At 38.1% G+C, this 16,516-nt stretch overlaps 1 long non-coding RNA gene across 1 annotated transcript in view; it reads right to left on the bottom strand.

The window, feature by feature from the left end:
* LOC130706436 (uncharacterized) overlaps nt 1-15,805 on the bottom strand; it is a 22,175-nt gene extending 6,370 nt beyond the window's left edge. The window contains exons 1-2 of the long non-coding RNA XR_009006699.1: nt 15,687-15,805; nt 14,570-14,799 (exon numbers count right to left, since the gene is read on the bottom strand). This is a non-coding gene — a long non-coding RNA (uncharacterized LOC130706436). The remainder of the gene's footprint in view (nt 1-14,569; nt 14,800-15,686) is intronic.
* Between the last annotated feature and the right edge of the window lie 711 nt (nt 15,806-16,516).

Genomic DNA, 16,516 nt, shown 5'->3' with positions numbered 1-16,516 from the left:
CAGTTTTATGCTTCTGGAATGCCTATGTGATACTTATCACCTACTTACTCCATTCCTTGAGTCTCTTTGCCTCACCTTTATCCTTTTTTTTTCTTTTACTTTCTGTGAAGTATTCTATATTATTTCTATTATTTTATCTGTCTTCTAGTTCACCAATCCTCTGTCCAGCTATATCTCATTGGTTATGTAAAATTTCTTTAATTTTTTGTTCATATAATGAATGTTTGCATTTTCACAAAGAATACATTACAAACTTGGAAGGAATAGAATCAGATTCATCTGAATGACTTAGAGTAGCATCTCCAGATATTAGGGAACGGGGAATAGGTTTTTTTCTTGAACTTTTTGATTTTGATATTTCTGTACCATGTTTGGCTTTTCTCTTATGTTTTCAATGAATTCTGTAACAAAGATAATGTTGAATAAGTTTGATTGGGATATGTTTGCTATATTAATACTATTTTCCAGGGTTGCTTATAATTTCTTATTGAAGTAGTAAACCTGTTTCCCTCAATTAGTCTTTTTTATTGAGATATAATGGACATAAAACATTAGTTTCATAATGATTCGATATATGTATATATTATGAAATTATCACCCCAATAATTCTAGTTAACAGCCACCACCACACACAGTTACAAATTTTTTTTCTTGTGATAAGAACTTTTAAGGTCTACTTTCTTAGCAACATTCAAATATACAATACAGTATTTAACTATAGCCACCATGCTGTATATTACATGTCTGCGAATTATTTAATTAAAACTGGAAGTTTGGACCTTACTTCAATCTTTACTGTTAACCATACCATTAGATCATAATTGCCCCTTTTCTTCAATCACCTTCTGAAGTGAATGATCAGATGTACTCATTTTATCTTCCAGTCTTCAACATCAAAACCCATTTTTCCTCTCTCTATCCTAGATTTCATATCTGTCATTCACCTTTGCACTCCCAGTCTTCACTGTCTATATGGTATATTTTAAATGGCATTTCACTAATCCTTCTATTCTATTTCTGAAATTTTAGGTGCAAAACACCCAAAGAGCTATAAAAATGTCCCAACAGATTCATTTTCTTAAAATAACTTCTCACATAATACAATATGTATGAGACTAGTATGCAAGATCAAGATTGGCAAAACATTTGTATGTCATATGGACAAACACTAGGATTTTGAAGCAGCGGTAGTGAGCATGATGGAAATAAAATGACTTACGCTGTGCATTCCAACTGGTTTACAGTTCTATCTTTGAAATGAGCACGGTTTCAAAAGAGGCTTTGGCTCCCAAAGTTTTGTCCCCTATGTGTATGACGATCTCAAGGCACTATTCAGAGGGATTTACTTGTAGTTGATCTCCTGACAATTTTCCTGATCACCTTGGAAAGAAAATTCTTTTTTTTCAAGTTCTTTAATGAGATTTTTCTAATATTCCCGAATAATTTTAACTAATGACCCTCATGAAGGGGGTCCAATTATCCTAAATCCTTACTCTAATTTCCCAAGGAGAACTCTGGAAGTATAATGGCTCATCAGAGATCTTCCACAATGGGCTGAAAAACAAACAAAGAAATTTGTACCCAGTCCTGGATCAGGCGTTTCCTCCCTTCCTGCTGCACTACTTAGGAAAACAATTTCTAGTTTCTTGCCCTGCCCACAACCTTTCTCTTGAGTTCATACAGTTCTGCTAAAGCTACATAGATTTGTCTCTCCTGGAGGTTCCTGTCCCTCTTCTGATGGGTTCAAGGAAAGTTTTTTTTCTTTTTCACACACACACACTGTATTTTATTTTTACAAGAGATAAATAGACTGACACCAAGCATTGTACATGGCTGACCACAACGAAAGCAACAATGATTGCAATTACCAAACATGAAACACACTCATACTATGTCATAATATTGACATTCAGTCCAGTAATCCTCCACTGTAACAGCTGCTTTACTTTGCAGTGAAAACTGATTTGTATATTCTTTGCCTCTGAGTCCTTGTGGGATTTTTTTTTTAATTCAAACAGAAAGTCACAAAAATTATACTCATCCTCATCAGTTCACTCAGTCCCATGTAATTAATTTTTTTTCATCTTGATCTTTTGTTAGCACTTTTATGAGTTCATCAGTTATTCATTAGAGTTCTGAAAATGCTTATTCATTCAGTTCAGCAGTACAGTCAGTTACCAGAAACCTGTACTTGTCAGAGTCTTTTCCATGAATTTCTTGAAGATGAAACCCTTTTATAGGAACATATTTGCAAAAGCATCAGAGTACACGCAGAACTGTCTGTAAATGACAAAAGACTTAAAAATGACCACGGTTAAAGATTTGATGAAAGTTCATAATAATGCAGTTGACAAGAAAATTAGTTATTTCTGAGATATACATTTTAAAGTAATAACTAGGATTATGACCTATAACATTATACCAGAACATATAAGGTTTTTAGAAATTTCATGTAATGTCTGAAACATTTATATTAACATATTTCCATACAAGTAACCCAATGAAAGTTTAGTATTCGTTGTTTTGCTTGTTTGTTTGTTTATACTGCAGGTTCTTATTAGTCATCAAGGAAAGTTTTGATTTTTGCAGATTATCCAGCTTTTGCCTCTTTGTTTGGCTCAAAGTGATATTCTTCACAGAAGAAATTACAAATTATTTTAAAAGTATAAATACAGTCCTTTAAAATATTGAACTAATAATGGAGTTTAAAGAAAGTCATAAACAATTCCTAAGGGTTGAAATCACTGAGTATCTTCTCCCTTCACAGAAGTAAGAAGCTCAAAATAAAAAAAAAATTAAACTAAGCAATGAATAGTCGGAGTGAAAAGAGGATGAATGAAGTCACCTTTTTTCTCTTAATGGGAAACTAAATAATCAGTATGATGGAAGAGTCAGCACATGTGCCAATCTACAGCTCAGGTTTCATATCACATATACTTTGAATTGCGTCCCCTGAAATTCTTATATTGAAGTCCTAAACCCCAGTACCTCAAATGTAATCTTACTTGGAGTTAGGGTCATGAATGAGGCAATCAAATTCAAATCTGATATCCAGACCAGATTCTGGTAGAGTTCTTTGAAGCATGTACTCACTCGAAACATTCTCCTTTCTGTCAATCTGTGTGTCTGTATTTCTATGTCCAGGGGCCCAGGAGTAGGGGGATGGTATGTCTACAATGGTCAGAAACTTCATGCCACCAGAGGGAAAGGTTTGCCCTGGATTATAGGGATTCACTGCATGCAGGAGTTCACCCAGATAAGAGTGAGTCAAGTGGGAAAGTATTCCATAGTTTAACAACACTGTGGCCCAAGGAACCCAGGACCTTGTGCTACGGACATATCATGTGTGTGGCACCCAGCAGCATCTCAAAAAGCATGTGTTGTGTGGCACTATTTGTTAGATTTGTGAAAGCTGCTCATTCCCAGACACTTCTCGGATGGATTAAGCATGTCTGTTCCCCTGCCTCTTGACTCTGGCAGGCCTATAATTGCTTTGACCAATGGAGTATGAAAGAAGTGATGTTATGCCCATTACAGAGCTGATCTTTAAGAGGACACATAGCTTCTGCTTTGCTGTTTGAGAGTTCTGAGCCGACAAGTGAAAATCTGCCCGTCCTGCTGGACAGCCCCTTGGAGAGGTCCCTCCATGGCACCAGCATGAGTGTTAGTTGTCTTTTACGCTGCAGAGTAGTTTAAAGGGTCAGTTACACTTCTGTTTTGGTCAATAAATGGAATAGAAAATGGGGGAAACTTCCATTCAAGACATGAAAAATAACTTGACAAAATTATTTATATACATTATTGAAAATGCTCACCTCTGTGTGAAAAGTGACAGAAATTAATACTTCCTTGAGATCTTTAATAATTGTGGTTGCTTGAATGGCTGCACCCTTAATGAAAAACTGGACTTTTTCTAATGGAAAGGGAAGATGCCAGAAAAAAAGAATTCTACACCATGCCCTAGATTTGGGGTCAGGAAAAGTCTCCTTGAGAATTTGTAATCACAAAGGTGTCCTCCTGTAGCTTTGGGGTTCATGTTAACACTATCATTATGGTCCAAAGAATTCCCTGTTGTAAACTTTCTTCCATGGTTTGATCATCATATTGTATTTACCAGTAATAAAAAATAGCATTTATCCTTTCATGATTGGAACTATTTTGTTAGCAGTAGAATTAGCCGCTCCTTGAAGCCCTCACAGGAAACACACTTGGAAACCTGACCATTAGGATCTTAGCTCATTGAAGACCTCCATTTCTTCAAGTCTTCCTAAGTCCTTCTTGGTTCAATGTCTGTAATTTATTTTTACGTAAATACATTAAAGATATACTTGGCTTGAGTTACGTAGGTTTTTGAAAGGAATGTGTTTCTAATTTTTAACTATTTCCCTTTTACTGATTAGTTTCTTCTCACTCGGAAGGTTTCTAGGGAATTAGAAAAATAATTTCTTTCAACTAACACATATTTTTTCATCAATTCCAGTATGTGTGGTATTTGGGGTACCTAAGTAATGTTAAAAAAAATTAAAATTTGCTAAATGTTAAATATTTTTAGTATTTACGTACAAGTATCCGATTTCTGTTTGTGGCCTGTCTTTGGAGAATGTGGTTTTACTGTTCTTTCTGATTCCCTGTAAGTTTGATAAGAATTGGAGGTAAGGGCTGGTCAGTTATGCCCTATGACTGATTTTGAGGAGCACTCTGCTGACCAAGTCAGAGAGTTCCTGCTCAAGCCACGGTGGCTCAGCCATGGAAAGAGAAAATTCTGTGTTGAGAAAAATGGCCCCCAAGTGGCCAGAGTCATTTTGATGGTGGCAAAGGTTTGAGTTATAGAGACTCTCTCAGGGAACTCAAACTGATTTTTCTTCAATGTAGGTGACTTCGGTGACATCTTTTCAAAGTTCTCATGCATAAATAGTAGGCATACATCAGCTGAAGTGAACGGATGACCTTTTCCTACATGGGGCATAGTTCAAAGATTTTTCTAGGGGAGGTCACGGAAAGTTTAAAGGTCACCAGATTTCCACTGGGATTGGTTGACGGGAGGCCAAGCAGGGTGGCAACCAATGACACGTGACATGGGGTGCCTTAGTGACAGGCCTCCCTGCCTTGCATTTTGTCCAGTCAGATATGGACGTTGCCTGTGACATCAGAGAACGCAGGGATTATAAACCCGGCCACTGGCCCTCAGCAGCCTCATTGTCCTTCCCTCTGAGCTGTGGGGAAGGTGGCTCCGACATGGCCGAGCCTTGCCGTGAGACTTCTTCTGAGGAAAGCCTGGGCACCAAAGAGCCCACAGAGGCCGAACCAAAGAGCCCAAAGCAGAAGATGCCAAGGCGTTGTCGCCGCTGCTGCCCAGACAGTTTCATCACCTGTTTCCCCAGGGTGCTGAAGCAGGTTTTCACGAGGGCCTGGACATCTTCGAGCCCATCGCCGAGGAGGCTGCACCCCTGGCCAGCTCCACCAAGCGCTCCACCATCACCTTCAGAGAGATCCAGACCTCCGTGCCCCTGCTGCTGCCCAGGGAGATTGGCAAGCACGCCATGTCCTAGGCCACCAAGGCAGTCATCAGGTACACCATCCTCAAATGAGCTGCTTCAGAACCACCTGAGCCTCGCAAACCAAAGGGTCTTTTCAGAGCCACTCACTTGTCAGGAAAAGACCTGTAGCACTGAAGAGTCAGATTGACTCTAGTTTTTTGACCTGTGCCATACTACTGCCCATCACTAAAACATTTTGAAGTTGAAGTAAACATCAAACATTATCAGTTCTACTTGAATAGATGTCTGTAGTGCAGTTTGTTCCAACAAAAATTGTGACTATTCCTTAACCATACTGCATTTCATAACTTACCTCAACAGTCATTTTACTTCTAGGTCAGCCTTTATAGAGTTCCTTAAGGTCTAAATTATTTTTGTATTAATTTTATTTTGCATTTTAATTCTCATTCCCTGGGAGGATGTTGTGGAATTTACTAGAGATACTTTATGTGTGATATAGCCAGAGATAAAGTGAGGAAGCAAATAAGCCCACCAATACATCCCTCTCCAACATTTTTCAACATGTCCCATAATATTAAGTCATCTAAATGCACACATGAGTACTCAAACATATTACAAAATAGCTACCTGAAACTTCCAAGAAACAATTCACTTTTTTAAGTCACTGGTTTCTGAAATTACTACTGGAATTCATTCAGATTCATACAATTTACTGTTTCCCAATCGAGAATTTTTTGATTTTTAGAACCTTCAGGACCTTGCAGGAACCTTCAGACCTTCAGGACCTGCAATTTTGCATCACTGGATGATGAGAGGAGCTCAGGCCCCACCCTCCACTGATGCAGCCGAGGAGGGACTGGCAGCCCGTGAGCCACAGCTATTGGTCCAAAGAGTGGTGGAGTGACCAGGCCTGAACCAATAACAGCCTTCCTGTGATACTCAACCCCGAGATAGAGTAGGAAGGAGGTGTGATAGCTTCCCTGTAGTTTTTCTGTTCAAGTACTTGCTTGGCACCATGGTGATTTAAGTACAGGCATCCAGATTTGGTAGTGGGACATGTCTCCATCTCCTTGCATCAAAATAAGAGGAGGATGTTCAGCAGTTAAGAGAAGTAAGATGACTCCTTCTCCTACCTCAAGTCATTTGAGTGTTAATGCTTATGATAATATTTATTTAATTTAACATCTGTTGTGTTCTCTTCTTGGTGCACTGACTTTTTTAGATTTGGTTTTTCTATAGGTATATTGCTGAATTTCAAGATAGTTAATAATTTTCCAATTCTTTTTCTTTGAATTGACCTCCAGTTTCCTCCATCAGTCAAGAGAGAACACACAGCCAGTCATGATGACCACCTACAGAGATGGGAAAGAACGCCATGCTTTTAAGAAGTTACATTGCTAGTGTCAGAAGAAAGGTAACAAAACAATTTTTATGGTTGAGCAGACATTCCCATCTTGAAGGAGATCTAGTAAATGTGAAATGCATATGTACACTACACGTTAGGGAGGGAAGGTGGAGGCCCAGATGGACACAGTGAGAGAATTTTATCTTGAAATTTTCTTGTCCTGCTTTAAAATATAAATTTGGTTTCATCATATGATAACTTTTCTAGATTTACTGCGCAGCTAACTCAGTTTTCCTAAATGCTGTATAAGCTTTTAAAAATATTCCATAATAATAATAAGCTAAAATCTTGATAAGGAGGATTATTTGTCCTAATTCCTGATCTATTGCTATCAAAGAGAGCTCTGGAAGTAAAACTGACCCTGGCATGCATGCAATTCTCAATGAAGCTCTTTCTAGTTTCCTGACCTGCCCTCATCTTTCTCTACAGCAAGTGGTTCTCTGTCAAATGCAGAATTCTACATGTGGGGTCTCTTCTGTGAGAGTCTTATCTCTCTTTTGATGAGTCCATGAAATTTTTGTAGTTTCTTCAGCTTTAGTCTCATTGTTTGGCTAAGGGTGATACCCTTCCAAGGTTTTTACATCCAAATCAATTGTTATTTTAACCTATCATATATGTTCAAATAAAACTCTTAACACTGGTGATAAAATACTGAACTTTAAAGCAAATTATAAAACATTTCAAAGGACTGAATCCCACAATATGTTCCTGCTTCACAAAGTATGAAGCTAGAAATCAATGTTTTTAAAAGAAACAATTAGAAAATCATCAACTTTGTCAAAAATCAGCAATATATTTTTAGAAAAATTATACAAGTGAAGAGGCACTGTGCCAAGAAAAACACAATGATAATATTAATATATTAACATTCACTTGAATATTACCATTCAAATTCTAGAAGAAAAGAAAAATCTTTATTTGCTGACCATCATCTTCTTATTCGATGCAATTGTCCAGAGACACGGGGCACTATGTGCTCTGGATTTATATCCTTAAATCACCAAGATGAAAAACAAGTAAAGTAACAAGACCAGCTGACAGAGAATCCTACACTTTCAGCCTCAATTTTCTGGCTGAATATCACAGGACGGCTGTGATTGGTTCAGGCCTGGTCACTCCACCACTCTTTGGACCAATAGCTGTGGCTCGCTGGCTGCCAGTACCTCAGTGGCTGCATAAGGGTGGGGCCTGAGCTGCTCTCACTGGATACTCTCATCATCCAGTGATGCAAAACTGCAGGTCCTGAAGGTCTGTGTTCTAAACATCAAAAAAATTCTGGATTGGGAAAGAATAAATTGTATCAATTAAGAAATAAGGAAACAATCCCATTTACGATTGCAGCAAAAAACACTGAAATACCTAGGAATAAACCTATCTAAGGAGGTAAAAGACATATACTCGGAAAAGTATAAGACACTGATGAAAGAAAGTGAAGACAGGAGACAGTGATCAAGATGGTGGAGTAGTAGGATGTGAAAGTCACTCCTCCCACAAGTACACCAAAAATACATCTACTTGTGGAATGACTCTCACAGAATATCTACTGAACACTGGCAGAAGACCTCAAGCTTCTGAAAGTTCAAGAAAATCTCCACATAAATGGGTAGGACAAAAGAAAAAAAGAAAGGAATCAGGATGGGACCTGTGCCCCGGGAGGGACCTGTGAAAGAGGAAAGGTTCCTATACCATGGGAAGTCCCCTCACCAGCGGGGAGATCGGCTGGGACTAATGGGAAGCTTGGAGGTTCGGAGCAGAGCACAGCAACTGGTTTGCGGCAGCCAGAACAGAGAGAGAACTGCACAGATGGTCAATGCCACAACCCTGCACTTGCCTGCCTGAGATGTGCATCCACCAGTGTGGGCAGGAGCTGGGTGCAGAAACTTGGGCTTTGGAGATCAGACCCGGGGAGATGACTGGGGTTGGCTGTGCAGAAACAGTCTGAAGGGGCTGGAGTCTGCTGCAACCGCTGCTGAGCGTGTACCTGGAGGAAACCTGGGCTCACCTTAGAGGCCAGGCACCATTGTCTGGGGGGTGTGCGAGGAGAGGGAAAGGACCCACCTTTGCAGCCTTTTCCCCTGCGTGTGCTCTCAGGTGACAGAACACCACCTACAGAAGCTCCAGGAGCAGTTGTGAGCCACCTCCTCTACCAGTGCAGGCTCCGGGGGCACACATGAGCAGCCACCACTGCCAAGAGCCCCAGGATCTGGCACCAGCTGCCGTATCTGCCCACCCCGTATCAAGGGGATAATGGCCAGCACATGCTGAGGAAAGAGGCAGCAGGCATCCATGCTAAAAACAGCCCTCGCAACAAAAATATCAAACCCACACCAGCTACACAGGGATGCTCCCACATATAAATAGCCCTCCAAGAACACAGAAGAAAACGGTTTCCCCTAAACTCATAGGGTAAGAGAAATATAAGTAAAATGAAGAAGCAGAACCACTCCCAGTTAAAAGACCAAGAGAATTTTCCTGAAAGAACAAACAATGCAACAGACCTCTTCAGTTTAATAGATACAGATTTCAAATAGGAGATAATGAAAATACTAAAGGAATTAAGAAAGGCTATTGACAGAAATGCAGAGTACTATCAAAAGGACCTAGAAACTATAAGGGGGAGCCAAGAAAAATTTGAAAACTCATTTGCTGAGATGAAAGCTGAGCTAAAGGCAATGAATAGCAGAATGAATAATGCAGAGGAACAAATAAGTCATCTGGAAGACAGAAGAATGGAAATCACAAAATCAGAACAGCAGACAGAAAGCCAAATGAAAAAAGAAATGAAAGCAATATCAGAGATCTATGGGATCACATAAAGCGTGCCAATCTACACACAATAGGGATTCCACATGGGAACGAAAGAGAAAAGGGGATCGAAAATGTATTTCAAGATATTATGGCTGAAAACTTCCCAAAACTAAAGAAGGAAACAGAAATCCAGGTACAGGAAGCACAGAGGGTTCCAAACAAGATGAACTCAAACAGACCTACACCAAGACATATTATAATTAAATGGCAAAATTTAAAGATAAAGAGAGGATTCTAAAAGCAGCAAGAGAAAAACAAAGACTTAATTACAAGGGTACCCCCATAAGGCTATAAGTTGATTTCTCTACAGAAAAGTTGCAGGCCAGAAGGGAGTGGCAAGATGTATTCAAAATCCTAAAAAGGAAAAATCTGCAACCTAGGATACTCTACCCATCAGGATAATCATATAGAATAGAAGGAAAGATTTCTCAGACAAGCAAAATCTAAAAGAATACAGCAATCCTAAATCTATTCTAAAAGAAATATTAAAAGGTCTTCTCTACACAGAAAAGAAGCAAGAATCTATAGGAAAGAGAAAATCACAATTGGAAAATAAACCACTTAAATAAGCCCATACACAGATTTTTAAAAATCAAAACACTTTTGGGAAAAGGATGATAACCACAATGAACAACAAAAGGATAAACAAGAAGATGCAAAAGAGGACATCAAAATCATAAAAGGTTGGGGAGAAGAGTAAGAAAATGTAGAGTTTTTTCTTTTATTAGAATGTGTTTGAGCCTATATGACTCTCACTCTAAAGCAAGTAGATATAGGAAGGGGGTTAGACTCGAAAAACAGGGTAACCACAAATCAAAAACATCCAATAGATTCACTAAAACCAAAAAGAAAAAAACACAAGCATAAAATAAAAGGAAATTATCAAACTACAAAAAGACAAAGAAAGGAACAGAGAAGAAGCACAGAATCAACTGGAAAACAAGGTTTAAAATAGCAATAAATTCATATATATATATATATATATATATATATATATATATATATATATCAATAATTATCTTAAATGTCAATGGACTAAATGCTCCAGTCAAAAGACATAGAGTGGCAGATTGGATTAAAAAAAAAACAAAACAAACAAGAGCCTATAATATACTGCCTACAAGAGACCCACTTCAGGGTAAAGGAAACACATAGATTGAAAGTGAGGGGATCGAGAAAGATATTTCATGCAAATGGAAATGACAAGAAAGTGGGGGTTGCATAGTCATGTCAGACAAAATAGACTTTAAAACAAAGGCCATAAAGAAAGATAAAGATGGACACTATATAATGGTGAAAGGATCAATACATGAGGAGGATTTTACACTCGTCAACATATATGCACCGAATATAGGAACACCTGAATACAGAAAACAACTACTAACAGACATAAAGGGAGAAATCAACAGGAATACAATAAGAGAAGGAGAATTTAACACCCTTCTCACAGCAATGGAGATATCTTCTATACAGAAAATCCATAAGGCTAGAGACATCCTAAATGATACAATAGAACAGTTAAACTTAATTGATATTTTCAGGACATTACATTAAAAAAACCAGAATGAACATTCTTGTCAAGTGCACATGGAACATTCTCTAGGACTGACCACATGCTAGGGCACAAAACAAAACCTCAAAAATTTAAGAGTATAGAAATTATTTCAAGCATCTTCTCTGACCACAAGGACAGGAAACTAGAAATCAAACAAGGGAAAAGAAATAAGGAAAAAAACGACTACATGGAGCCTAAACAACATGCTACTAAAAAACTGTGGGGCAACAAGGAAATCAAAGAAGGAATTAAAGGAATTAAAAAATACCTTGAGACAAATGACAATGAAAACACAACCATACAAAATCTATGGGATGCAGCAAAAGCAGGTCTGAGAGGGAATTTCATAGCGATACAGGCCTTCCTCAGAAAACAAGAAAAATCTCAAATAGACAACTTAACTAACCACTTTAAAAAATTAGAAAAAGAAGAATAAATAAAACCTAAAGTCAGCAGAAGGAAGGAAATAATAAAGATCACAGAGGAAATAAATAAAATAGGTATTAAAAAAATAGGAAAAAAAACAATAAAACCAAGAGCTCGTTCTTGGAAAAGGTAAACAAAATTGACAAACCTCTGGCCAGGCTCACTAAGAAGAAAAGAGAGAGAACCCAAACAAACAAAATAAGAAATGAAAAAGGAGACATAACAACTGATACTGCAGAAATACAAAAAACATAAGGGAATACTATGAACAATTATATGCCAACAAATTTGACAACCTAGAAGAAATGGACAAGTTTCTAGAAACATACAGCCCACCAAAACTGAATTACTAAGAAACAGATAATTTGAACAGACTGATCACTAGAAGTGGAATAGAATCTGTAAAAAAAAAAAAACAAATCACCCTGATACCAAAACCAGACAAAGACATCACCAAAAAAGAAAATTACAGGTGAATATCTTTGATGAATATAGATGAAAAAATTATCAACAAAATATTAACAAACTGAATCCAACAACACACACACAAAAGATCATACACCACAACCTAGTGGGATTCATCCCAAGTTCACAAGGATGGTTCAACATACACAAATCAATCAATGTGATACACCACATCAACAAAAGAAAAGACAAATACCACATGATCATCTAAATAGATGCAGAAAAAGCATTTGAAAAATTCAACATCCATTCATGAAAAAAACTCTTACCAAAGTGGGTATAAAGGGATCATATCTCAACATAATAAAAGCCATTCGTTTATGACAAACCCACAGCCAATATAACACTCAACAGTGAAAAGCTGAAAGCCTTCCAGCTAAAATCTGGAACAAGGCAAGGATGCCCACTCTCACCTCTTCTATTCAGCATGGTATTGGAAGTCCTAGCCACAGCAATCAGAGAAGAAAAAGAAATAAAAAGTATCCAAATTGGAAGTGAAGAAGTAAAATTGTCATTATATGCAGACGACATGATACTATATAGAGAAAACCCTAAAGACTCCACACAAAAACTACTAGAGCTGATAAACGAAGTCAGCAAGGTAGCAGGATGCAAGATTAACATACAGAAATTGACTGCATTTCTTTACACTAACAATGAAATATCAGAAAGGGAATGTAAAAAAAAATACCTTTTAAAATTGCACCACCAAAAATAAAATACTCAGGAATAAACCTGAGCAAGGAGGTGAAAGACTTATACACTGAGAACTATAAAACATTAATAAAGGAAATTGAAAATAATTAAAAATATGAAAAGATATCCCATGCTCTTGGAGTGGAAGAATCAATATTGTAAAAATGGCCATACTACCCAAAGCAATCTACAGATTTAATGTGATCCCAATCAAATTACCCATGACATATTTCACAGTACTAGAACAAATAAACCTAAAATTTATATGAAACCATAAAAGACCCAGAACTGCCAAAGAAATCCTGAAGAAAAAGAACAAAGCAGGTGGCACAACCCTCCCAGACCTCAGACAATACTACAAAGCTACAGTAATCAAAATGGCATGGTTTTGGCACAAAAAAACATATATGAATCAATGGAAGAGAATAGAGAGCCCAGAAATAAACCCACACACCTACAGTCAATTAAACTTCAACAAATGAGGCAAAAGTATACAATGGGAAAAAGACAGGCTCTTCTGCAAGTGGTGTTGGGAAAGCTGGACAGCTGCATGTAAATCAATGAAGTTAGAACACACGCTCACACCATACAGAAAAATAAACTCAAAATGGCTGAAAGACTTAAACAGAAGACATGACACCATAAAATTTCTACAAGCGATCATAGGCAAAACATTCTCTGACATAAATCATACAAATGTTTTCTTAGGTCAGTCTCGCTAGGCAATAGAAATTAAATAAAAAATAAACAAATGGGACCTAATGAAACCTACAAGCTTTTGCACAGCAAAGGAAACCATAAACAACATGAAAAGACAACTTATGGAATGGGAGAAATTTTTGCAAATGACCTACAAGGGCTTAATTTCCAAAATATACAAACAGCTCATACAAATCAACACCACCACCAAAAACACAAATCAAACAATGGGCAGAAGACTTAAATAGACATTTCTCCAAAGAAGAAATACAGATGGTCAATAGGCACATGAAAAGACGCTCAACATTGCTAATTATTAGAAAATGCAAATCAAAACTACAATGAGGTACCACCTCACACGGGTGAGAATGGCCATCATCAAAAAGTCTACACACAATAAATGCTGGAGAGGTTGTGGAGAAGAGGGAACCTGGAAATTCCCTGGCAGTCCAGTGATTAGGACTCTGTGCTTTCACTGCTGAGGATGTGGGTTCAATGCCTGGTAGGGGAACTAAGATCCCACAGGCCACGTGGCGTGGCCAAAAAAAAAAAGAAATTTTAAAAGGAGAAAACGGAACCCTCCTGCACTGTTGGTGGGAATGTAAGTTTGTACATACATTGTGGAGAACAGTATGGAGATTCCTAAAAAACTAAAAATAGATCTATCATATGATCCAGCAAACCCACACCTGAGCATATATCCAGAGAAAACTCTAATTCAAAAAGATACATGCACACCAATGGTCATAGCAGCACTATTTACAGTGGCCAAGACATGGAATCAACCTAAATGTCCATCAACAGATGAATGGATAAAGAAGATGTGGTACATATATACAATGGAATACGACTCAGCCATAAAAAGAATGAAATAATGCCTTTTGCAACAATATGGATAGACCTAGAGATTATCATACTAAGTCACATAAGTCAGACAAAGACAAATATAATATGATATCATCTATATGTAGAATCTAAAACTACATGAAGGGAAAAACAACAAGTGAGCTATCACACCTCTTTCCAACTTGATCTCCGGGCTGAGTATCACAGGAAGGCTGTTATTAGTTCAGCTCTGGACGCCCCACCACACTCTGGGCCAACTGCTTTGGCTCGCGGGATGCCAGTCCCTCGTGGGCTGCTGCTCTGGAGATGCTGGTTACACCTGCTGTCAGTGGATGATCCCTTCATCCGTGCACAACTGCAGTTCAGTCAAGATTTTTGGATGAAAACCGAAAAGGGAAAGACTGCAAAAAGTAAAAATAAAAAAAAAAAGATTCGGAGAAATATGAATTAGGTACAAAGAAATTTCACAAGTTATGGTGCTTGACTCTAGAAAATTAGTTTTCTCTCAGTTTACACTGCTCTGGGGTCCTATTTTATGTATTTAACTGAATTAGGATTTGAGATATGTTGAAGGAGAATAAACGGGTAGGTGTGGTTTTTATATCTGTTACTGCATTTTATCGGCTACTATATCCCACATAAGAATCTCTGGATGATACTGCTATATACAGGTGGAAGAAATGGCAATATCACAGTCCTCACACCGAGAACACAAATGAAAAATGGTTACTCATAAAATGATTAAAAATAATTCATCGTTAACAAATTTAAATTTCTTTTATTTAGCATGATTTGGTTTCCTAAAATACCTCGCATGGAGGATAAATATAAGAGAGGTTGGTTGGGGGAAAAAAAAAACACTCAACAATGTCCCTATTCTTTAAGAAACCACCAGAGGAGAGAAAAGGAATCAATTGGAAATACTTAAAAATTAAGATCAAATTACTTTCAGGAGCCTAAGATAATACAATCAAAAGCGTATTTAAATGTATTCATGGAGAAATAAGTTACAGAAATTGAACCAAAAAGGGACTTTAGAAGAATTGAAGAAATGTGGGTCATCAGTGTGGTTTCCTCCCCAAATGACTAGGCTTCCAACAGTGTTTCCTCTTGGACTTTTAAGGGACAGCTAATCCTACCACTAAGAAAATGGTTTCAATCATGAAGGGGAAAAAGCTAATTTTTATTACTAGAAAATGGAATGGAATGATACAACCAGTGAAAATAGCTTACTACACCAAATTTCCGAAGAGTTCTTTTTACAGATGAGTTTATAAAAAAATCTTACTTGAAATACTCGTCATTAACTTCTTGCCATATTGTTGTTTTTTTGTTTGTCTTCCTTTTTTTTAAAATTGGGCCCGCTGCCGGTCAAGCTTCTGCTGCCTCAGGTTGCTGCCCTCATCATCTAAGACACTGTAGGGAATCCAGTCGGAACGCGGCTTGCAAGTCATGTCTCTCGGGGGCCGGGCGGCAGCTGCGGCTCCGGAGGCCGGGGCCCGCGGGGGTCGGCGCGGGGGCCCTGCTCAGCTCCCGGGCCGCCCAGGGCCGCATCCTCCCGGGCCAGTGCGCTGCGCCCCGCCGAGGTCCGCGCTGCACGCCAGGGCCCCGCCCGCGGGCTCGGCAAGCGACCGCCTGCGGGGCACAATGGGCTAAGCGGTGGACTGTGTGGGGCCATTATCAAATCTGCATGAATATATGTCTCTAGTGCAGTTTTTTCCAAGGAAGATCATGGATTTTACTTAACCATATTGTATTTCACCACTCTTCTAAATTGTCATTTCTATTAGTTATCTCTCTAGGTCAGCCTTTTTAGGGGTCTTTATTGTCAAAATTATTTTCCTAATAACTTCATTTACTTTTTTTAGTCTCATTCTGCCACCTAGTACAGCAGTATCATCCAGAGTTTTAAAATTTCAATGCCTAATGTTCATCAAAACTTCCAAATCATAATGCTGTCAGGAAATTATCTTGTCACCTTACTAACTCTCAATAGGAATGACAGTAGCCTTTCATCAGCAAACATCATATTGGGTTTTCATTTGAGGTCCATGTTCTCACAGTAACATCCTTCTTTGGTTTCTGAGCATGTTAGGTATCTAGCAGGTTTCAAACATT

Source organism: Balaenoptera acutorostrata, chromosome X, assembly GCF_949987535.1.
Source record: "Balaenoptera acutorostrata chromosome X, mBalAcu1.1, whole genome shotgun sequence".
In the NCBI taxonomy this organism is placed as follows: Eukaryota; Metazoa; Chordata; class Mammalia; order Artiodactyla; family Balaenopteridae; genus Balaenoptera; species Balaenoptera acutorostrata.
The sequence above is the reverse complement of the archived record's forward strand: the minus strand, read 5'-3'. Positions and strand labels throughout refer to the sequence as shown.